This window comes from Macaca thibetana, chromosome 9, assembly GCF_024542745.1.
Source record: "Macaca thibetana thibetana isolate TM-01 chromosome 9, ASM2454274v1, whole genome shotgun sequence".
In the NCBI taxonomy this organism is placed as follows: domain Eukaryota; kingdom Metazoa; phylum Chordata; class Mammalia; order Primates; family Cercopithecidae; genus Macaca; species Macaca thibetana.
Window position 1 is genome coordinate 69,802,608 of NC_065586.1, and position 24,136 is coordinate 69,826,743.

General features: G+C 39.8%; 1 non-coding gene and 1 pseudogene across 2 annotated transcripts; both read left to right on the plus strand.

The window, feature by feature from the left end:
- The first annotated feature begins 13,918 nt into the window (after positions 1–13,918).
- Positions 13,919–14,021, plus strand: LOC126963531 (U6 spliceosomal RNA). The gene has a single exon (XR_007729147.1). It is a non-coding gene; the product is annotated as a U6 spliceosomal RNA (small nuclear RNA).
- A 1,693-nt stretch (positions 14,022–15,714) lies between these two features.
- LOC126962155 (40S ribosomal protein S2-like) lies at positions 15,715–16,623 on the plus strand (annotated as a pseudogene). Its single transcript, XR_007728604.1, has one exon. The product of XR_007728604.1 is annotated as a 40S ribosomal protein S2-like (transcript).
- Positions 16,624–24,136: the final 7,513 nt, after the last annotated feature.

A 24,136-nucleotide genomic window follows, 5' to 3' on the forward strand; every position in this document is an offset into this window, starting at 1 on the left:
AAGACCTGAACATGGCAAGGATGACCACTTTCACCACTGTTGTTCAGCATAGTACTGTAAGTCCTAGTTAGAGCAATCAGACAAGAGAAAGAAATAAAGGGCAACGAAATTGGAAAAAAAAGAAGGCAAATTATCCTTGTTTGCAGATGATACGATCTCGATTTGGAAAAACCTAAAGACTCCACCGAAAAACTATTAGAACTAATAAATTCAGTAAAGTTGCAGGATACAAAATCAACATACAAAAATCAGTAGTGTTTCTATATGCCAGCGGTGAACAGTCTGAAAAAGAATCAAGAAAGTAACCCCATCCTGGCTAACACGGTGAAGCCCCAACTCTACTAAAAATACAAAACATTAGCCGGGTGTGGTGGCGGGCGCCTGTAGTCCCAGCTACTCTGAAAGCTGAGGCAGGAGAATGGTGTGAACCCAGGAGTTGGAGCTTGCAGTGAGCCGAGATCACCCCACTGCACTCCAGCCTGGGTGACAGAGCAAGACTCCATCTCAAAAAAAAAAAAAAAAAAAAAGAAAGTAATCCTATTTACAATAGCCACAAATAAAATTAAATACCTAGGAATTAATATAACCAAAGAAGTGAAAGATCTTTATGATGAAAATTATTAAACACTGATGAAGGAACTTGAAGAGGACACAAAAAATGGAAAGATATTCGACATTCCTGGGTTGGAAGAATCTGTATTGTTAAAATGTCCATACTACTTGAAATAATCTACAAATTCAATGCAATACTTATCAAAATACCAATGACATTCTCCACAGTAATAGAAAAAAATCTTAAAATATATATGCAGCCACAAAATAACCCAGAATAGACAAAGCTATCCTAAACAAAAAGAACAAAACGAGGAATCACATTACCTGACTTTGAATTATACTGCAGAGCTATAGTAACCAAAACAGCATGGTACTGGCATAAAAGTAGACACATAGTCCAATGTAACATAATAGAGAACCCAGAAATAAATCCACACACCTACAGTGAACTCATTTTTTTACAAAGGTGTCAAGAATACACACGGGGAAAAAGATAGACTCTTAAATATATGGTGCTGGGAAAACTGGATATCCATATGCAAAAGAATGAAACTTGATCCCTGTCTCCCACTATATATAAAAATCAAATCAAAATGGATTAAAGACTTAAATCTAAGGCCTCAAACTATGAAACTACTACAAGAAAACATTGAGGAAACTCTCCAGGACGTTGGTTTAAGCAAAGATTCTGGAGTAATATCCCACAAGCATGGGCAACCAAAGCAAAACTGGACAAATGAGATTACATCAAGAAGCTTCTGCACAGCAAAGGAAACTATCAACAAAGTGAAGAGGGAACCTGCAGAATGGGAAAGAATATTTACAAACTATCTATCTGACAAGGGGAATAATGACTGGAATATATAAGGAGCTCAAATAACTCTATGGAAAAAAATCAATTTTTAAAATGGGCAAAGGATTTGAATAGATATTTCTTAAAAGAAGACATATAAATGGCAAATAGACTTATGAAAAGTTATGCAATATCATTGATCATCAGAGAAATGGAAATTCAAACTGCAATGAGACATCATCTCACCCAACTTAAAATGGCTTATATCCAAAACAGACAATAACAAATGCTGGATGTGGGGAAAAGGGAACCCTCATACACTGTTGCTGGGAATGTAAATTACTACAACTACTACAGAGAATTGTGAAGGATTCCTCAAAAAACTAAAAATAGAGTTTCCATATGATCCAGCAATCCCACTACTGGTAATATACCCAAAAGTAAGAGAATCAGTATATCAAAGCAGTATCTACACTCCCGTGTTTGTTGCAGCTCTGTTCACAATAACCAAGATTTGGAAGCAACTTAAGTGTTCATCAACAGATGAACAGATAGAGAAAATGTGGTACATATACACAATGGAGTACTATTGAACCATAAAAAATAATGAGATCCAGTCATTTGCAACAACATGGATGAAAATGGAGATTATTGTGTTAAGCAAAATAAGCCAAGCACAGAAAGACAAGCATTGCAGGTTCTCACCTACTTGTGGGGTCTAAAAATCAAAACAATTGAATCTGTGGTGATAGAGCGGAGAAGGGTGGTTACCAGAGGCTGGGAAGGGTTGTGAGGGGTTGTTGGGGAAGTGAGGCTGCTTAATGGGTACAAAAACAGAATAAGCAAATAAAACCTAGTATTTGATAGCATAACAGGGTGACTATAGTCAATAATAATTTAATTGCACATTCTAAAATAACAAAAAGAGAATAATTGAATTGTTTGTAACACAAAGGATAAATACTCGTGGGGATGGATACCCTTGTTTTCATGATGTGATTATTATGCGTTGCATGCCTGTATCAAAACAACTCATGTACCCCATTAATTACACACCTATTATGGACCCACAAAAATTAAAAATTAATTATTAAAACAATACTAAATAAACGTGAAAATAAACAAGTAGAATGAGCTAACCCAAAAGAACTACTGAAGAAACACTGTGTATCAGGGTGGAAAATAAATTACTCCAGATTAGTACAGGAAGTCAGAATCCTGTAAAGGATGTAATTAGGCTGAAGGAGAATTCCATTACACAAATGTATAATTTAGAACTACAGAGTTCCTAGAGATAAAATGAAGACATTACATCCTTTATATAAAGCAGAAAAAGAAAGACAATTAGAAATGCCAGGAAAAATAAAATAGTATAAAAGAAAACCATTGTGCAAACATGATGCAAACTAAAATGTGACGCATTTTGAGCAATCTATTGGCTTTAAAAAAAAAAAGAAAGAAAAAAGATAGTCATTTCCCTTAACACTTTCTTTTTGTGTGCCTTTATTATTGGTTCAACTGCTTGGTTTTATAGTAGGCATTTACTGCAAATATAAATGTGTTAAGTGTTTCATGGCTTTGAAATTTTAGAGTCAATCTGCAGCCAAAAAATAAAAATCAAGTACACCTATAGAAATGTAAATAGTATTAACCTCAATAAGATAAGAAGAGAGCTGGGTGTGGTGGCACGTGCCTGTAGTCTCAGCTACTCAGGAGGCTGAAGTGGGAGGATCGTTTGAGCCCAAGAGTTAGAGGTTACAGTGCCCTATGATTGGGCCACTGTACTCCAGCCTGAGTTACAAAGTAGGACCCCATTTCAATAAAAAAAAAAAGATTGAAAGAATAATGTAGCTGACAGAAGTCAAAAGTGAGAAGTGAGAATGAATATTGCTGTTTTTCATCTTATATAGGGAGTCAAAGGTACTGTTTATATATGATGGATCAAAAATAGATGTTTAAGCAAATCAACTATCAAGGCAACAAGTAGAGAAATTAAAAACAATTACAAAACGAACATATTTGGGAGGCAGAAGGGTAATATAAGTGTGAGGTATATGAGTGAACAAAATATCTGACAAGTTAAAGTATACTATTTACAGTTATTAAACACAGTTGTTAAACACTGTGAGAATATAAAACAGATACACAAGTAATAGTGATTATTTATGAGGATTGGACTTGGGAGTATGACATTCTGAATAGTTTTACTCATCATATAAATTCTTCCATAGTGTTGATTTTTTTTTACAACGTGCATATTTTATCTGTATACTAAAATAAATACCTATTTTTTAAAAAATGAAGACTGTGTGGTTCCCATGCTCCGAGATGGACTCCAATGATCCCTGCTTCCCACTATCCACATCCTTGAGTAGTCCCCCTCCCAAGATGTACAAAGATTGTTATGTGCGGTCAGTAATAAGTGGTATAAGTAACAGTTTATCACTTTTTTGTCGTTTGTCTGTTTGAGACAGGGTCTTGCTCTGTCATCCAGGCTGGAGTGCAGTGGCACGATCTCAGCTTACTGCAACCTTGGCCTCCCGGGTTCTAGTGATCCTCCTGTCTCAGTCTCCCGAGTAGGTGGGACTACAGGCACCTGCTACCACGCCTGGCAAATTTTTTGTAGAGACAGGGTTTTACCATGTTGCCCAGGCTGGTCTCGAACTCCTGAGCTCAAGCAATCCACCCGCCTTGGTCTCCCAACTCTGGGATTAGAGGCATGAGCCACCATACCCAGCCATATGTCACTTTTAAGATTAGGTTGTAGAAGATAATGGCTTACTGTCTTGGGTGCTCTCTTTCTCAATAGATCTGTCTCCCAGCTCACTAGCCCTGTGGAAAGTTATATTGTGAAAAGTGCTGTAGAAAGGCCTGTGTGGTGAGGCACCGAAGCTTCCTGGGAATAGCAACCTGAGAGAGCTGGAAGAAGGCCTCCCAGCCCAAGTCAATTTTCCACATAGAGCAGCCCCAGCCAACAGCCTGACAGCAACTTCATGAGTGATCCTGAGCCAGAACCACCTAGCTAAACCTCCTGAATTTCTAATCCCCAGAAACTTTGGGAGAACAGAAGTGTTTGTTGTTTTAAGCTTCGATGTTTTGGGGTAATGTGCTATGCAACAACAGATAACTAATACAGATTGCTACCCCTGGAGAAATAAAAGTGACTGAAGACCCATGGCTTGCATGGGTCAGGAGCTAAAGCCAGGAGCTAAAAAACCTGAGTTTTCTCATCTCAAGAGAGCTCTGGCTAGCAATGTCATTGATATGGTAACTGGGCTGTGACCAGAAGTCCCACTGGCTGCCCCAATCTCAGTGTAACCCAAACTGAACTCATGAGCAGGCCTCTCATCCATGGCTTTCCATTCCTTCTTCACAGGCCCACTATCCTCCCATACACCCAAGCCTAACATATCTTAGCCTGCATTATCCCAAAAGCAGAGCCATAGACGATGGCTTACATTCAGGTACTTTGGTAATGGAATTCCAGTGGCCAGAAGTGAGACATGGGAGAGTGAAACAGGAAAGGAGTGAAAACCACTACAAGGATGTTGCATCAAGTTGGCCACCACCACAGACTACTGGCTGCCCAATCACTTTCTAAAATGTGTCTCAGGACTCTGCACTAGGAAGAGGAAGCAGCATGTGCCTATCGGCTTCCAGCACCGTGGGTCAAAAGTTGCCTCCAAATGGCCTTAACTCCCCAATACTCCCCTGCTACTGAGAGCCAAGAAGGTCCTCAAGGGCACAGAAACCCTGGGCAGAAAGTCAGCAGCTCTTGGCTCCAGCCTGAGAGGGTTGTCTGGGTGAAACTGCACAAAGTTGCTGGAAACCCAAGAGTAGCCAGTGCCATGGCTCCGGTTGGAGTGATAGATGAGGCCAATAGGATTTGAAGTGCTGTACAGGACGTGTCTAATACAGCTAACATCTCAATGCCGCCAAATCCTTTCTATTTTTCAAACGTTTATCTCACCCATCTCCTCACCTCTTCTCCATTTTCACAGACACTTATATAATCCAGGCTCTCATTGCCTCTCTCAAGAGCCACCTATTCTAACAAATAAAATAACTACCAATGTTACTTCTCTCTAATCAAACAAGCCTAGTCACTCTGGGTCAGAAAGTAACAATGGTTATGCCTCCCGACTCCTCCCTGTAAAACAATCCAGGGATGGGCTGGGCTGGTCACCCAGGAGCCTTGGCAAGGAGAATGATTCTGTGCTGGGCCAGTCTGTCAGAGGGCTGCACAGAAGCCCAGACTGGAACGAAGAGACGTTTTTCATCCCCACTGTGGCAATGAGGTGAAGTTGTCACATATTCTAGAGAAAGAAAAAGAGGCCATGGTAAATTCAGGTAAATTTGAGATTATCTTTCCACGTTATACACTATGGCTCTCAAAAATATATTTCAACATTGGCCGGGCGCGGTGGCTCAAGCCTGTAATCCCAGCACTTTGGGAGGCCGAGACGGGCGGATCACGAGGTCAGGAGATCGAGACCATCCTGGGTAACACAGTGAAACCCCGTCTCTACTAAAAATACAAAAACTTAGCCGGGCGAGGCGGCAGGCGCCTGTAGTCCCAGCTACTCGGGAGGCTGAGGCAGGAGAATGGCGTAAACCCAGGAGGCAGAGCTTGCAGTGAGCTGAGATCCGGCCACTGCACTCCAGCCTGGGTGACAGAGCGAGACTCCGTCTCAAAAAAAATAAATAAATAATATATATATATATATATTTCAACATTTACAAAAAAATAATCGCTATAACTTTACAGCTAATTGGTTCTCCTGTAGGTTGTACCTTGCCTAGGGAAATCCATCCCCTTACATTCTTTATGAATTAAAATATTAAGCAACAGTCCATGTTTTTTAAAAGTTGATGATGAATCATTTCTTTTTTATTTCCTTGCAGGTTTCTTGGCTTGATATCTGCTTATATTACAAACATGTTCAGCAGATGTGAGGAAACTAGATTCTAGTTTCAAAGGTTGTTCTTCTATGCATACTACAAACCTAATGTACCTTAATTACTTGTAATTCATTGTATTGTAAACTCAAATCGGTTTAATTAGTTTTAATTAGCTTCATCATAAACGAAACAGTTGATTGTTACAGGTTGTCTTGTTACACTGATGGAGAACACCTGGAATAGATAATTAGTTCCTCCAACAAATTAACTTGAACTACAAACTGTCACTAATAATTATTTCACCCCTTTCCTGGGAGAAACACAAGATTAAGATAATAGCATAGAGTCAGCCTAAAGTCAAGTTAATGGTTTGACAGAGTAAAATAATAGTAATGTGGAACTTTTCATCTGTCTTATTGCAACTCCCTCTAAAGGGGCGTGAGTCTCTGTATATGAGCATCTATGTGTTTAAACACAAATATCTAACTATATATGCCATTTGTATACACACACACATATGTACAAATATATTGTTGTATATATGTAAACACACATTGTACACACTTTTTTTTAACTCTTGCTACTATCTTTATGGAAGCCAAACTAGGACAGAAAACAGAAGTTTACTGACACATTTAATAAAGAATTACCCAGGGAAAGACCAAACCATAGAAGAAGCATTTTTCCCATAACTTCAGAGGAACAGAATTTTTTTCCTTTCTGAGAATGGGATTCCTTGGAGACACAGACTTCCTTTCTGGGTAAATTTTGGCCACTAAAAGTCCACAGAGGGAAAGCTTACTTATAATGTTAAGTGGAAAATGCAAGGCACAAAACTGGATCAACAGCATGATCCCAACTATATAAACAATATGTTGAAAAAAATTGGAAAGAAATGTGCCAAAATGATAACAGTGCGTGTTTCTGAATAAGCGTTTCTTCTGGCTGCATTCAGTTTCCAAATCTTTAATAACAATCTTGTATTAATTTTGTAGTTGGAAAAGCTCAACTTTTAAAAAGCCATGGAAACCCTGATTATAGAGAAACTTGCTAAAAAGCCACATTGACCAGGCAGCAAATGCCAAGGTTATGTTTTTTACCTCAGAAAGGAAAATTGAAAATTGAATTTGTTTTGCAAGATTTTGGTTTGGGAAACTTCAGCTGTGGAATCTGAAACCGTATTTAAAAGATAAGCAGACAGAATAAGTGGGCTTTAAGCTATTGCAACAGTTAATTTCTAGCAATGATGATGCCATTTTATATTGGTGAAAATCTTCAGAGTTTATAAGGAGCTGTCACAGCATAAGGTACTGTAATGATTCTTGGTTTGGGACACAGAAAACCTCAATATGAATCTGGTCTCCACCTGTAGTAAGCTATAAATGAATGGAAAGGCATTTTATAAACTGAAAAAGGCTCTAAAAATGTCTTTGTACGGGATATTACGATACAATACAAGCAGTACACCACAGAGGTTTGATTTTCTTTTACAAATGAGAAAAAAAAAAGGCACACAAAAACTACCATGATTGTAGCATTAATTGTAGTAGGAAAAAACTTGAAACAACGTAAATATCCATCAGGAGAATAAGCAAGTAAGTTATGAAAATGAAATGAATTAGAGCTATACAGATCAACAAGTATGAACCTCACAAACCTAATTTTGAAGCAAAAAAAAAAATGCAGCTTTGGAACAATATATAGAGCAAGTTATCATATTTAAGAACATCCAAACAGTATTCTTTATATAATTTTTAGTAAAAATATAAAGACATCCATGGGAATGGAGGTACCAATACGGGACACAGGACTGTGCTTACCTGCCAGGGAAAGAGAAATGCAATCAGGGTTTTACGTTGTCTTAATTATGCTGACAGTTGAATTATGCTGAGTTGAGAGTTACACTGGTGTCCGTTGTATCATCCTCTAAATGTGAAATATTTCATCATTACTATTGACTGCTGACTATGTTTCTAGCATTATGCATTTTTCCATACTTTGTCTCATTTAGTTCTCACCAAAGTCCTGTAAGGAAGACCTTGCTATCCCATTTTCACAGGTGAGGATGCCAGCTCAGTCCTCTTCAATCACATGCCCAGGGTCACTCAGCTAGCACATGGCAGTGGAAGGCTTAGGATTTCTTTCCATCTCATATCACTGCCTTCAAGGGTCTTAAACAAAAACTCAGTAGCCCAGGAACTAGGCTTGGGAAGAAGCATTAGAATAGATTGCAACCCTTCTATAGTATGCATCCAACTCTGACTTTCCCTCCCTGAGCATTCTACGTGTTGGAAATACCACCTTAGAAGGAACACTGCATGTTCTCACTTATAAGTGGGAGCTGAATAATGAGAACACATGGACACATGGAAAGAAATAACACACACACTGGGATCTGTCAGAGGGGGAAGGGGGGGAGAGCATCAGGAAGAACAGCTAATGGATGCTAGATGATGGGCTTAATACCTAGGTGATGGGATGATCTTTGCAGCAAACCACAACGGCACACGTTTACCTGTGTAACAAACTTGCACATCCTGCACATGTCCCCCTGAACTTAAAATAAAAGTTGAAGAAACAAAAAAAAAAAAAAAAAGGAGCTGTGGCTGTTTTTCCCAGTGAATGAACTTTTACCTTCTCAACAAAGAAGATACGCCACAGCTACCTCTTTCACACTGAAGTTCCCATCACCTCAGGCAGCCTCCAGCCCCACCCCCGGAAGGAACACACAGTACTGCTGGGTCTCTCTGCAGGAAGTAAATGTTTTCACAGGATGGTCATAGCTTTCTCACTCTCAGTCAAGGCTTTTTTCACACTGCTCCCTGTCTGTGGTTTTATTATTTATTTTTGTTTGAATGGGAGGAATGAATAATTGGCACTGAGTGGGAAATACATAGACTGTGTGACATAAATCCTGACTGGAGTCCAGTTCCATGGTCTCAGCCTGGACTTTGTTGTACTTCCAAGGACAACAGAGATTAGGGGACTGTTATTACAAAGACAAACTTTCTGAGAGTTTACAAAATTCTTATTTTTCCCTATCAGTGGATTCACCACTTGAGGCCAGCAACAGCCTGCCACTTGTAAGACCGAGAAAGTTGAGTCTGTATTTTACCGTTGCTACATATTACAGCCTAGAGGGGATGAGATATAAAGGACCCTGTCCTGGGAACCAGGAGACCTGGCTTCTACTTACAGATATTTCTTCTACCCACTTCTGCCTCAGTTTTTTTTATTACTGAAACAACAGAGCTGGGCTCAATGAACTCCCAAGCTCCTTCCAGCACAACTTCTATGGCTCCACAGATGCCATGTTGAAAGCATGCCTATTACATTACAACCCAGATGTTCTGTAACAATGCTCTTGACTTTCTCCCCTATGGTTATATAATTGTGAAGTCAGTGGCCTGAAGATAAATAAGTTAGCCCAGGCATCTCTCAGCATCAAGGTCTTTGGGATTATTGTTATGTGCCAGGTACTAAGCTGAGGCCATCTTCTGAAATACAAAAAATGGTCAGTACGGATGAGGTCAGAGTAGAGAGCTGACATGAGATACACATTGAATGCCGGACAAGGTGGGTAGGACAGGCTTCTCATTGTGGCCCTTGGAGGACAAAGTTCAAAGCAGGAAGAAGTAGAGATGAGGTTGTGGTTACTAGATTAGAAATGTGGTCAAGACAGAATAATCCGTGCCTTAAAAAACACTCAGAGAGAGGGACTCCAAACCCTGTTGGAGTCCAGGAACTTTTATTTCACAACGGTAAACTGATCCAGTAAACTCAGCCCTCCCTAAAATATTTTTTGACTCTGAAGGGTGTCTCACGCTTGTCATGCCTGCCTTGTGCCTCGTAGGACAAAGAGCCATCCTATCACAAAAAATTATGAAGCACTATCATTTCTTGAGCACCTGTGGGGTGACAGTACTATTTTTACATGCTATTTCTAATCTCCCCAACATTTCCACCTTTCTTCAAGATAGATTTTACAGACATCAAGCCTGAGGCAGGAGACTCACTTGAACCTGGGAGCCAGAGGTTGCAGTAAGCCGAGATTGTGCCACTGCACTCCAGCTTGGGCAACAGAGCAAGACTCCTTTATTTTATTTTATTTTATTTTTTTTATTTTTTTTATTTTTTTTTTTTTTTGAGACAGAGTCTCGCTCTGTCGCCCAGGCTGGAGTGCAGTGGCCGCATCTCAGCTCACTGCAAGCTCCGCCTCCCGGGTCTACGCCATTCTCCTGCCTCAGCCTCCCGAGTAGCTGGGACTACAGGCGCCCGCCACCTCACCCGGCTAGTTTTTTGTATTTTTTAGTAGAGACGGGGTTTCACCGTATTAGCCAGGCTGGTCTCGAACTCCTGACCTTGTGATCCGCCCGTCTCGGCCTCCCAAAGTGCTGGGATTACAGGCTTGAGCCACCGTGCCCGGCCTAAGACTCCTTTAAAAAAAAAAAAAAAAAAAAGGTTTTACAGACATCATTTTACAAAAGAGGAAACTGAGTCTCAAAGAATAAGTAAAACTTCATCTCCTCCACCCTGTTCTCTGTGGCTCAGCTCAAAATGATCTCTCCACCCTGTCTCTGGTCTAGCTCTTTGAAAACAAGGTTGAGATGTCACTCCGTCTGTGCAGTCCCCTTAACCCCTGCAGGAAATTAATCATTTTGTCGTCTGTGGTCCCACATCACTTCTAGACCTGTCTTATATCTTGGTGTTCCAAACTCTTACTCTTGACCAAATCATTTATCTGAGTCACTAAATAAGCCTTTTAATACAACCCAAAATAAACACCTATTTTCAGATATTGACTGTACTATTCTATTATAGGAAGAAAAAACATATACAGCAAAAGGAAATATTAAAAAGATATCACAAGCAATATATTTCAAATAAACTTTCTTGTATTTAACAGTGGCAAAATTGTTTTCTATTAGTAACTTAATTTAAATTAGTGATTATTTAAAAATACAGTAATGTATCATGGAACAATGCTCTGAGAAATGTGTCATTAGGCAATTCAAATATTGTATAAACATCCTAGAGTGTACTTACACAAACCTCGATGATAGAGCCTACTACACACCTAGGCTACATGGTATAGTATTCTATTGCTCCTAGACTATAAACCTGTACAGCATGCTAGTGTACTGAATACTGTAGGCAATTGTATTTATGTATCTAAACATATCTACTAAACATACCTAACAAACATAGAAAAAGTACAGCAAAAATACAGTATAAAATATTTTTTAATGGAACACCGCATAGGGCACTTACCATAAAGGGAACTTGCAGGGCTGGGCACGGTGGCTCACACCTGTAATCCCAGCACATTGGGAGGCTAAGATGTGTGGATCACGAAGTCAGGATTCGAGACCAGCCTGACCAAGTGGTGAAACCCCGTCTGTACTAAAAATACAAAAATTAGTCAGGCATGGTGGTGCACGCCTGTAATCCCAGCTACTCGGGAGGCTGAGGCAGGAGAATCACTTGAACCCGGGGGGCAGAGGTTGCAGTGAGCCGAGATCATGTCACTGCACTCCAACCTGGGTGACAGAGCAAGACTTCGTCTTAAAAAAAGAACTTGCAGGCCGGGCGCGGTGGCTCAAGCCTGTAATCCCAGCACTTTGGGAGGCCGAGACGGGCGGATCACGAGGTCAGGAGATCGAGACCATCCTGGCGAACACCGTGAAACCCCGTCTCTACTAAAAAACTACAAAAAACTAGCCGGGCGAGGTGGCGGGCGCCTGTAGTCCCAGCTACTCGGGAGGCTGAGGCAGGAGAATGGCGTAAACCTGGGAGGCGGAGCTTGCAGTGAGCTGAGATCCGGCCACTGCACTCCAGCCCGGGCTACAGAGCGAGACTCTGTCTCAAAAAAAAAAAAAAAAAAAGAACTTGCAGGACTGGAAGTTGCTCTGGGTGAGTCAGCAAGTGACTTGTAAGTGTATGTGAGGACCTAGGACATTACTGTACTTACTGTAGACTTCAGAAACACTTATAATTAAGGCCTTGCTGAAGTTATTTTTAAAATGTGTTTCTTCAATCATAAGTTAACCTTAGCTTACTGTAACATTTTTACCTTATAAACTTTTTACTTTTTTTGCTCTTTTGTAATAACACATAATTGAAACACAAACACATTGTACAGCTGTAAAAATATTTTCTTTCTATCCTTATTCTCTAAGCTTTTTATAACTTTAACTTTTTTTTACTTTCTAAACTTTTTTGTTAAAAAATAAGAAAAAACACACACATCAGCCTAGGCCTAGACAGGGTCAGGATCAATATCACCTCTATGCCTCTCCCACTGGGAAGATCTCCAGGTACAATAATACACATGGAGCTGTCATCTCCTATGATAACAATGTGTCCTTCTGGGGCACCTCCCCCCAAGGACCTGCCTGTGACCGTTTTACAATTTAACTTTCTTTAATAAGTAAAAGCCATGCACTTTAAAATAACGATGGCTAGGCACAGGGGCTCACGCCTGTAATCATCCCAGCACTTTGGAAAGCCGAGGTGGGCAGATCACCTGAGGCCAGGAGTTCAATACCAGCCTAGCCCATACGGTGAAACCCCATCTCTACTAAAAATATAAAACAATTAGCCAGCCTTGATGGTGTGTGCCTGTAATCCCAGCTACTTGGGAGGCTGAGGCAAGAGAATCGCTTGAACCCAGGAGGCAGAGGCTGCAGCAAGCCAAGATGCTGCCACTGCACTCCAGCCTGGGCTACAGCGCAGGACTCCACCTCAAAAGAAATAAATAAATAATATATAATAAATAATAAAATAATAAAAAGTGTAATGTAGTGCATACATGATCCAGTAACATAGTTTATTATTATCATTATCAAGCATTAAGTACTGTACATAAATGTGTATGCTATACTTTATTTAAAATTATAAAAATTGTTTGAAAAGTATAAAAACTGGCAGCACAGTAGGTTTGTTTACACTAGCATCATCACAAACACATGAGTAATGCATCATGCTTCAATGTCACAATCGCTATGACAGCATAGGCAATAAGAATTTTTCAGCCCCATTATAATCGTATAGGACCATCATTGTATATGGGGGTCCATCAACTGAAATGCCATTATGTGATGCATGACAGTCGCAGGCAGCTTCTTGCAGGGAGATGCCCCAGAAGGAGACATTGTTATCATAGGAGATGACAGCTCCATGTATATTATTGTCCCTGGAGACCTTCCAGTGGGACGAGACGTGGAGGTGATATTGATGATCCTGACCCTGTTTAGGCCTAGGCTAATGTGTGTGTTTTTGTCTTATTTAATAATTACATCATTAAACCAAACAACAAAATGTTTCATATTGTTTATTATTTAATGAGAATAGTGAGATTGTGTATGCTTCATTATTGAAACGCTTGATAAAATATTTAGTAATGGAGCAAGTGGATGCTCTGGTTCCAGATACAGTTAATTTCAACAGTAGTTGGTATAATATCTTACATAGCTGGAAAAAATACATCACAAAAACTCAAAGCCAAATGGAAGGAATGCATAATTGGCTATACTTACTGAATTGTCATACTGAATGTTTAATTCCACATGTCAAACATGAAAAAAATACTTTAAAATTTTTCTAGAAAATTTTCATCTTCCTGATGTCTGTCATCTCCAAACTAATTAGACAAAGGCACTATAGTTCATGCTTCAGCAGCACATACACTAAAATTGAAATGATACAGAGAAGATTAGCATGGCCCCTGCACAAGGATGACACACAAATTCGTGAAGCCTTCCATATTTTTAAACTGAGACACACAACACCTGGAAAATTGGGTAACCCCCACCCTAATACTGCACTTTACCAAGGGTCTTAGCAAACGGCACACCAGGAGATTATATCCCATGCCTGGCCCGGAGGGTCCCACGCCCACGGAGCCTCCCTCATTGCCAGCACAGCAGCCTGAGATCTAACTGCAAAGTGGCAGCGAGGCTGGGGGAGGGGCGCCCGCCATTGCTGAGGCTGAAGTGGGTAAACAAAGCCACCAGGAAGCTCGAATTGGGTGGAACCCACCACAGCTCAAGGAGGCCGGCCTGCCTTTGTAGACTCCTCCTCTGGGGACAGAGCATTGCTAAACAAAAAGCAGCAGAAACCTCAGCAGAGGTAAATGCCCCTGTCTGATAGCTTTGAAGAGAGCAGTGGATCTCCCGGCACAGAGGTTGAGATCTGAGAACAGACAGACTGCCTGCTCAGGTGGGTCCCTGAACCCTGAGTAGCCTAACTGGGAGACATCCCCTACCAGGTGCAGACTGACACCTCACACCTCACACGGCAGGGTACACCGCTGAGATGAAGCTTCCAGAGCAAGAATCAGAGCAGCAACACTCGCTGTTGAGCAATATTCTATCTTCTGCAGCCTCCGCTGCTGATACCCAGGCAAATAGGGTCTGGAGGGGACCTCAAGCAAACTCCAACAGACCTACAGCTGAGGGTCCTGACTGTTAGAAGGAAAACTAACAAACACAAAGGACACCCACACCAAAACCCCATCAGTACATCACCATCATCAAAGACCAAAGGTAGATAAAACCACAAAGGTGGGGGAAAAGCAGTGCAGAAAAGCTGGAAATTCAAAAAATCAGAGCGCATCTCCCCCTCCAAAGGAACACAGCTCATTGCCAGCAACAGAACAAAGCTGGACGGAGAATGACTTTGATGAGTTGAGAGAAGAAAGCTTCAGTCGATCAAACTTCTCAGAGCTAAAGGAGGAACGATATAACCAGCGTGAAGAAACTAAAAACCTTGAAAAAAGAATGGATGAATGGATAACTAGAATAATCAATGCAGAGAAGACCTTAAAAGAACTGATAGAGATGAAAACCATAACACAAGAACTATGTGACAAATGCACCAGCTTCAGTAACCGACTCGATCAACTGGAAGAAAGAGTATCAGCGATTGAAGATCAAATGAATGACATGAAGCAAGAAGAGAAGTGTGGAGAAAAAAGAAAAAAGGAATTAACAAAGTCTCCAAGAAATATGGGATTATGTGAAAAGACCAAATCTATGTCTGATTGGTGTGCCTGAAAGTGATGGGGAAAATGGAACCAAGCTGGGAAACACTCTGCAGGATATCATCCAGGAGAACTGCCCCAACCTAGTAAGGCAGGCCAACATTCAAATTCAGGAAATACAGAGAATACCACAAAAATACTCCTTGAGAAGAGCAACTCCAAGACACATAATTGTCAGATTCACTAGAGTTGAAATGAAGGAAAAAATGTTAAGGGCAGCCAGAGAGAAAGGTCAGGTTACACACAAAGGGAAGCCCATCAGACTAACAGCAGATCTCTCGGCAGAAACTCTCCAAGCCAGAAGACAGTGGGGGCCAATATTCAACATTGTTAAAGAAAAGAATTTTTAACCCAGAATTTCATATCCAGCCAAACTAAGTTTCATAAATGAAGGAGAGCTTCTTTTCCGAGAGAACACCAAATGGCGGATGACGCCGGTGCAGCGGGAGGGCCCGGAGGCCCTGGGATGGGGAACCGCGGTGGCTTCCGCGGAGGTTTTGGCAGTGGCATCCGGGGCCAGGGTCGCGGCCATGGACAGGGCCGGGCCGAGGCCATGGAGCTCGCGGAGGCAAGGCCGAGGATAAGGAGTGGATGCCCGTCACTAAGCTGGGCCGCTTGGTCAAGGACATGAAGATCAAGTCCCTGGAGGAGATCTACCTCTTCTCTTTGCCCATTAAGGAATCTGAGATCATTGACTTTTTCTTGGGGGCTTCTCTCAAAGACGAGGTTTTGAAGATTATGCCGGTGCAGAAGCAGACCCGTGCTGGCCAGCGCACCAGGTTCAAGGCATTTGTTGCTATCGGGGACTACAATGGCCACGTCGGCCTGGGTCTAAAGTGCTCCAAGGAGGTGGCCACTGCCATCCGTGGGGCCATCATCCTGGCCAAACTCTCCATTGTCCCGGTGTGCAGAGGCTACTGGGGGAACAAGATCAGCAAGCCCCACACCGTCCCTTGCAAGGTGACAGACAGCTGCGGCTCTGTGCTGGTGTGCCTCATCCCTGCACCCAGGGGCACTGGCATCGTTTCAGTGCCTGTGCCCAAGAAGCTGCTCATGATGGCTGGTATTGATGACTGCAACACCTCAGCCCGGGGCTGCACTGCCACCCTGGGCAACTTCACCAAGGCCACCTTTGATGCCATCTCTAAGACCTACAGCTACCTGACCCCTGACCTCTGGAAGGAGACTGTGTTTACCAAGTCTCCCTATCAGGAATTCACTGACCACCTTGTCAAGACCCACACCAGAGTCTCTGTGCAGCGGACCCAGGCTCCAGCTGTGGCTACAACATAGGGTTTTTATACAAGAAAAATAAAGTGAATTAAGCTTGTTACTAAAAAAAAAAAAAAAAAAAAAAAAATGAAGGAGAAATAAAATCCTTTACAGACAAGCAAATGCTTAGAGATTTTGTCACCACCAGGCCTGCCCTACAAGAGATCCTGAAGGAAGCACTAAACATGGAAAGGAACAACAGGTACCAGCCATTGCAAAAACATGTCAAAATGTAAAGTTCATCGATGCTAGGAAGAAATTGCATCAGTTAGAGAGCAAAATAACCAGCTAATATCATGACAGGATCAAGTTCACACATAACAATATTAACCTTAAATGTAAATGGACTAAATGGTCCAATTAAAAGACACAGACTGGAAAACCAGATAAAGAGTCAAGACCCATCAGTTTGCTGTATTCAAGAGACCCATCTCACACGCAGAGACACACACAGGCTCAAAATAAAGGGATGGAGGAAGATCTACCAAGCAAATGGAAAACAAAAAAAAGGCAGAGGTTGCAATCCTAGTCTCTAATAAAACAGACTTTAAACCCACAAAGATCAAAAGAGACAAAGAAGGCCATTACATAATGGTAAAGGGATCAATTCAGCAAGAAGAGCTAACTATCCTAAATATATATGCACCCAATACAGGAGCACTCAGATTCATAAAGCAAGTTCTCAGACACTTACAAAGAGACTTAGACTCCCATACAATAATAATGGGAGACTTTAACACCCCACTGTCAACATTAGACAGATCAACGAAACAGAAAGTTAACAAGGATATCCAGTAATTGAACTCAACTCTGCACCAAGTGGACCTAATCGTCATGTACAGAACTCTCCACCCCAAATCAACAGAATATACATTCTTCTCAGCACCACATTGCACTTATTCCAAAATTGACCACATAGTTGGAAGTAAAGCACTCCTCAGCAAATGTAAAAGAACAGAAATTATAACAAACTGTCTCTCAGACCACAGTGCAATCAAACTGGAACTCAGGACTAAGAAGCTCAATCAAAACCACTCAACTACATAGAAACTGAACAACCTGCTCCTGAATGGCTACTGGGTACATAACGAAATGAAGGCAGAAATAAAGATGTTCTTTGAAATGAATGAGAACAAAGATACAACACACCAGAATCTCTGGGACACATTTAAAGCAGTGTGTAGAGGGAAATTTATAGCACTAAATGCCCACAAGAGAAAGCTGGAAAGATCTAAAATGGACACCCTAACATCACAATTAAAAGAACTAGAGAAGTAAGAGCAAACACTTTCAAAAGCTAGCAGAAGCCAAGAAATAACTAAGATCAGAGCAGACCTGAAGGAGATAGAGACACAAAAAACCCTCCAAAAAATCAATGAATCCAGGAGCTAGTTTTTTGAAAAGATCTATAAAATTGATAGACCGCTAGCAACACTAACAAAGAAGAAAAGAGAGAAGAATCAAATAGACGCAATAAAAAATGATAAAGGGGATATCACCACTGACTCCACAGAAATACAAACTACCATCAGAGAATACTATAAACACCTCTATGCAAATAAACTAGAAAGCCTAAAAGAAATGGATAATTTCTTGGACACTTGCACTCTCCCAAGACTAAACCAGGAAGAAGTTGAATCCCTGAATAGACCAACAGCAGGCTCTGAAATTGAGGCAATAATTAATAGCCTACCAACCAAAAAAAGTCCAGGACCAGATGGATTCACAACCGAATTCTACCAGAGGTATAAGGAGGAGTTGGTACCATTCCTTCTGAAACTATTCCAATCAATAGAAGAGGAGGGAATCCTCCCTAACTCATTTTACGAGGCCAACATCATCCTGATACCAAAGCCTGACAGAGATACAAAAAAAAAAGAGAGAGAATTTTAGACCAATATTCCTGATGAACATCGATGCAAAAATCCTCAATAAAATACTGGCAAACCAAATCCAGCAGCACATCAAAAAGCTTCTCCACCATGATCAAGTGGGCTTCATCCCTGGGATGCAAGGCTGGTTCAACATATGCAAATCAATAAATGTAATCCATCATATAAACAGAACCAAAGACAAAAACCACATGATTATCTCAATAGATGCAGAAAAGGCCTTTGACAAAATTCAACAGCTCTTCATGTTAAAAACTCTCCATAAACTAGGTATTGTTGGGACCTGTCTCAAAATAATAAGAGCTCTTTATGACAAACCCACAGCCAATATCCTACTGAATGGGCAAAAACTGGAAGCATTCCATTTGAAAACTGGCACAAGACAGGGATGCCCTCTCTCACCACTCCTATTCAACATAGTGTTGGAAGTTCTGGCTAGGGCAATCAGGCAAGAGAAAGAAATAAAGGGTATTCAGTTAGGAAAAGAAGAAGTCAAATTGTCCCTGTTTGCAGATGACATGATTGTATATTCAGAAAACCCCATTGTCTCAGCCCCAAATCTCCTTAAGCTGATAAGCAACTTCAGCAAAGTCTCAGGATACTAAATCAATGTGCAAAAATCACAAGCATTCTTATACACCAGTAACAGACAAACAGAGAGCCAAATCATGAATGAACTCCATTCACAATAGCTTCAAAGAGAATAAAATACCTAGGAATCCAACTTACAAGGAATGTGAAGGACCTCTTCAAGGAGAACTACAAACCACTGCTCAGTGAAATAAAAGAGAACACAAACAAATGGAAGAATATACCATGCTCATGGATAGGAAGAATCAATATTGTGAAAATGGCCATATTGCCCAAGGTAATTTATAGATTCAATGCCATCCCTGTTAAGCTACCAATGAGTTTCTTCACAGAATTGGAAAAAACTGCTTTAAAGTTCATATGGAACCAAAAAACACCCTGCATTGCCAAGATAATCCTAAGCCAAAAGAACAAAGCTGGAGGCATCACGCTACCTGACTTCAAACTATATTACAAGGCTACAGTAACCAAAAAAGCATGGTACTGGTACCAACACAAGATATAGACCAATGGAACAGAATAGAGCCCTCAGAAATAATACCACACATCTACAGCCATCTGATCTTTGACTAACCTGATGAAAACAAGAAATGGGGAAAGGATTCCCTATTTAATAAATGGTGCTGAGAAAATTGGCTAGCCATAAGTAGAAAGCTGAAACTGGATCCTTTCCTTACTCCTTATACGAAAATTAATTCAAGATGGATTAGAGACTGAAATGCTAGACCTACAACCATAAAAACCCTAGAAGAAAACCTAGGCAATACCATTCAGGACTTAGGCATGGGCATGAACTTCATGTCTAAAACACCAAAAGCAATGGCAACAAAAGCCAAAATTGACAAATGGGATCTAATTAAACTAAAGAGCTTCTGCACAGCAAAAGAAACTACCATCAGAGTAAACAGGCAACCTACAGAATGGGAGAACATTTTTGCAATCTACTCATCTGACAAAGGGCTAATATCCAGAACCTATAAAGAACTCAATCAAATTTACAAGAAAAAAAAATCCCATCAAAAAGTGGGCAAAGGATATGAACAGACACTTCTCAAAAGAAGACATTCATACAGCCAACAGACACATGAAAAAATGCTCATCATCACTCGCCATCAGAGAAATGCAAATCAAAACCACAATGAGATACCATCTCACACCAGTTAGAATGGCAATCATTAAAAAATCAGGAAACAACAGGTGCTGGAGAGGATGTGGAGAAATAGGAACACTTTTACACTGTTGGTGGGAATGTAAACTAGTTCAACGCATTGTGGAAAACAGTGTGGCGATTCCTCAAGGATCTAGAACTAGAAATACCATTTGATCCAGCCATCTCATTACTGGGTATATACCCAAAGGATTATAAGTCATGCTGCTATAAAGACACATGCACACGTATGTTTATTGCAGCACTATTCACAATAGCAAAGACTTGGAATCAACCCAAATGTCCATCAGTGACAGACTGGATTAAGAAAATGTGGCACATATACACCATGGAATACTATGTAGTCATAAAAAAGGATGAGTTCGTGTCCTTTGTAGGGACATGGATGCAGCTGGAAACCATCATTCTCAGCAAACTATCGCGAGAACAGAAAACCAAACACCGCATGTTCTCACTCATAGGTGGGAACTGAACAATGAGAACACTTGGACACAGGAAGCAGAGCATCACACACCGGGTCCTATTGTGGGGAGGGGGTAGCGGGGAGAGATAGCATTAGGAGATATACCTAATGTAAATGACGAGTTAATGGGTGCAGCACACCAACATGGCACATGTATACATACGTAACAAACCTGCACATTGTGCACATGTACCCTAGAACTTAAAGTATAATAAAAAAGAAAAAAAAAAGAAAAAGCCACTATATTCATTTTTAACAAATGGGCTAAATATTTTCTGAAATTATTAATTTGAAAGATTAGTTCACAGGTTAGAAAATTTTGTTTCCAAGTTTAATTGTGCAAATATGAGAATTTTTAATAGGTAAAAATCACTACATTAATTTTGGCCACAAAATTACATTATATGAATATATTTTTTCATTCTTAATTTTTAACTTTGTGCGTACATAGTATGTGTATATGTTTATGGAATACATGAGATATTTTGATACAGGGGATAGAAAATAGGGTATCAATTTCTTTAAGCATTTATCCTTTGTGTTATTATTTATCCTTTGTGTTATTATACTCTTTTAGTTATTTTAGAATGTACAACAAATATTATGACTATAGTCACCCTGTTGCTATCACATACTAGACCTCATTCATTCTTTCTATGCTTTTTGTACCCACTAACCATCTCCACCTCCCACCCACACCCCAACTACCATTCCCAGCCTCTGGTAACCATCCTTTTACTATCTCCATGAGTTGAATTATTTTAAATTTTACATACCACAAATAAGGAGAACATGTGATATTTGTCTTCCTGTGCTGGCTAATTTCATTTAACATAATGGCCTCCAGTTCCATCCATGTTGTTGCGAATGACAGGATCTCATTCTTTCTTATGGCTGAATAGTATTCTATTATGTATAAATACCACATTTGCTTTATCCAGTCATCTGTTAATGAACACTTAGGTTGCTTCCAAATCTTGGCTATTGTGAACAGAGCTGCAACAGACATGGGATCTTGGCTATTGTGAACAGAGCTGCAACGGACATGGGAGTGCAGATATCTTTTCAATATACTGATTTCCTTTCTTATAGGTATATAGCCAGCAGTGGGATTGCTGGATTGTGTCAAGCTCTATTTTTTTTTCAGGAACATTCAAACTGTTTTCCATAGTGATAGTACTAATTTACATTCCTAGTAACAGTGTACAACCGTTTCCTTTTCTCCACATCCTCACCAGCATTTGTTACTGACTGTCTTTTAGGTAAAAGTCATTTTAACAGAGGTGAAATGATACGTCATTACAGTTTTGATTTGCATTTCTCTGATGATCAATGACTGACCACCTTTTCACATGCCTGTTTACCTTTTGTATGTCTTCTTTTGAGAAATGTCTGTTTAAATCTCTTGCCCATTTTTTAAATCAGTTAATTAGATTTTTTTCCTTTAGCATTGTTCAAGCTTCTTATATATTCTAGTTATTAATCCCTTGTCAGATGGGTAGTTTGCAAATATTTTCTCCCATTCTCCGGGTTGTCTCTTCACTTTGCTGATTATTTCCTTTGCTGTGCAGAAGCTTCTTAACTTGATGTGATCCCATTTGTCCAGTTTTGCTTTGGTTGCCTGTGCTTGTAGAGTTTTACTCAAGAAATCTTTGTGCAGACCAGTGTCCTGGACAGTTTCCCCAATATTGTCTTGTAGTAGTTCCATAGTTTGAGGTCTTGGATTTAAATCTTTAATCTATTTTTATTTCATTTTTGTATATGGTGAGAGAGAGGAATCAAGTTTTATTATTTTGCATATGGGTATCCAGTTTTCCCAACACCATTTATTGAAAAGACTATCTTTTCTCCAGTATGTTTTTGGCACTTTTGTCAAAAATGAGTTCACTGTAGGTGTGTGGATTTGTTTCCGGGTTCTCAATTCTATTCCATTGATCAATGCATCTGTTTTTATCCAAAACCATGCTGTTTTGATTACCATATTCTGCAGTATAATTTAAAGTCAGGTAATGTGCTTCCTCCAGTTTTATCCTTTTTGTTTAGGATGGCTTTGGCTATCACATGCTAGATCTACTTAGCAGATCTAGTAGATATACTGGGCCTTTTGTGGTTGCATAGAAGTTTTAGGATTTTTGTTTTCTATTTCTATGAAGAATGTCATTGGTATTTTGATAGGGATTGCATTGGATCTGTAGATTGCTTTAAGTAGCATGAACGCTTTAATATAGATTCTTCCAATCCAGGAACATGGAATATCATTCCATTTTTTGGTACCCTCTTCAATTTTTTTCAACAGTATTTTATAATTTTTATCATAAAGATCTTTCACTTCTTTGGTTAATTCCTTGGTATTTAATTTTATTTGTGGCTATTGTAATGGAATTATTTTCTTGATTTCTTTTTCAGATTGTTCGCTGTTGTCATATAGAAACACTTCTGGTTTTTGTATGTTGATTTTGTATCCTGCAACTGAATTTATTTACCAGTTCTAATAGTTTTCTGGTGGAGTCTTTAGGCTTTTCCAAATATAAGATCATGACATCTGCAAACAAGGATAACCTGCCTTCCTTTCATCCAGTTTGGGTGTCATTTATTTCTTTCTCTTGTCTGATTTCTGTAGCTAAGACTTTCAGTACTATGTTAAATAACAGTGGCAAAAGTGGCCATCCTTGTCATGTTTCGGATCTTAGAGAAAAAGCTTTCAGTTTTTCTCTATTCAGTATGATACTAGCTGTAGGTCTGTTGCATATGGCTTTTATTATGTGGAGGTGTGTTCCTTCAATACCCAGTCTTCTGAGATTTTTATCATGAATGGATGTTGAATATTATCAAATGCTTTTTCAGCATTAATTGAAATAATCACATGGTTTTTGTCTTTCATCTGTTGATACGATGTATCACATTGATTACATTGATTGATTTGTGCATGTTCATGTTGAGCTATCCTTGCATCCTGGGGATAAATCTCACTTGGTCATGCATGATGAATAATCTTCTTAATGTTCTGTTGAGTTCAGTTTGTGAGTATTTGGTTGAGAATTTTTGCATCCATATTCATATGCATCAGTAATATTGTCTGTAGTTTTCCTTTTTTTAAATGTGTCTGTCTGGTTTTGGTGTCAGGGTGATACTGGCCTAGTAGAATGAGTTTGGAAGTGTCCCCTTCTCCTCTTTCTTGGAATACTTTGAGTAATATTGGTATTAGTTCTTTAATGTTTTTAGAATTCATCAGTTAGGTGATCAGGTCATAGTCTTTTCTTTACTGAGAGACTTTTCATTATGGCTTTGAACTTATTACTTGTTATTGGTCCGCTCAGGTTTTGGATTTCTTCATGGTTCAATCTTACTGGGTTTTATATGTTAGCAATTTATCCATTTCTTCTAGATTTTCTAAGTGATTGGCATATAGTTGTTCATAATATCCACTAATGATCTTTGAATTTCTGCAGTAAACACT